This window comes from Gigantopelta aegis, chromosome 8 (genome assembly GCF_016097555.1).
Source record: "Gigantopelta aegis isolate Gae_Host chromosome 8, Gae_host_genome, whole genome shotgun sequence".
In the NCBI taxonomy this organism is placed as follows: Eukaryota; Metazoa; Mollusca; class Gastropoda; order Neomphalida; family Peltospiridae; genus Gigantopelta; species Gigantopelta aegis.
Window position 1 is genome coordinate 65,434,700 of NC_054706.1, and position 1,056 is coordinate 65,435,755.

Here is a 1,056-nt window from a genome sequence, read left to right on the forward strand (position 1 = left end):
GCCATCTTGAATTATAACGTCATGAGTATGTAGAAATTGTCCAGCACCGGGGTGCTAAACAGATTTATCTAGCACTGTGCAAAAGCTGGCAAATTCAGTCCAGTGGGCAAGAAAATTATCTCTGCTCTCCCCCTCCCCAACAATTAAGGTGGCTATATTGAATTTAACCAAGGTGTGATCATTGGTGTAAAACATGGCTCTGGTGGGCTTCAATGAAATAGTTGCTTTCAATCTTTCAAGTATCTAGTGATATCATTAAATCTGTTCAAGTTTTGATTTTTGTGGGGGAGGGGGGGGTTAAATTTTATGTTCAGACATGCTGTCACATCAGCTAAGTAGGTTGTCTGTCCAGAATTGATGATTAATGGTTAATTGTTAGTATCACTTCTGATGTATTGTGCCCAGTACCTACCGGTCTTAAGGCCAGTCTAATAGTAGTGTATATATAGAATACTATATAAGTTTTTACTATTAGCCTCAGTGGTGTAGTGGTTAAGCCATCGGACATGTGGCTGGTAGGTATTGGGTTCGCAGCTTGGTACCATCTCCCACCCAGATTGAGTTAAATGACTCAGTGGGTAGGTGTAAGACTACTACACTGACTTCTCTCTCACTAACAACTAACCACTAACAGATGGCCTAGATAGCTGAGGTATGCCCAGGACAGCACGCTTGAACCTTAATTGAATATAAACACAAAAATAACTTGAAAAGAATGGTTTTTGCTAGGTGTAATTTTTACGAAACAAGTAACTTCCAATGGTTAGTATCTGACCAAACGAAAGGGAGTATGGTTTTTATTGATTACCCACCGTCAAATAAAGTAAAATCTGACCATTACTTAAATACTTAACAAGCCATGCGAATGCACACAACTAACATGATGTAAGATAACATTTATGATGTCATTCACCATAGCAACTAATACCCAACTGGTGGTGCATACAAAATTTGTACCACACATCCAGATGTTCACCACTTGGGTAATAAATAATTTTATAGGTTAGCATGAAAGAAAATCATCACAGTCTAGCAACTAATTATCAGTGAGGGGTG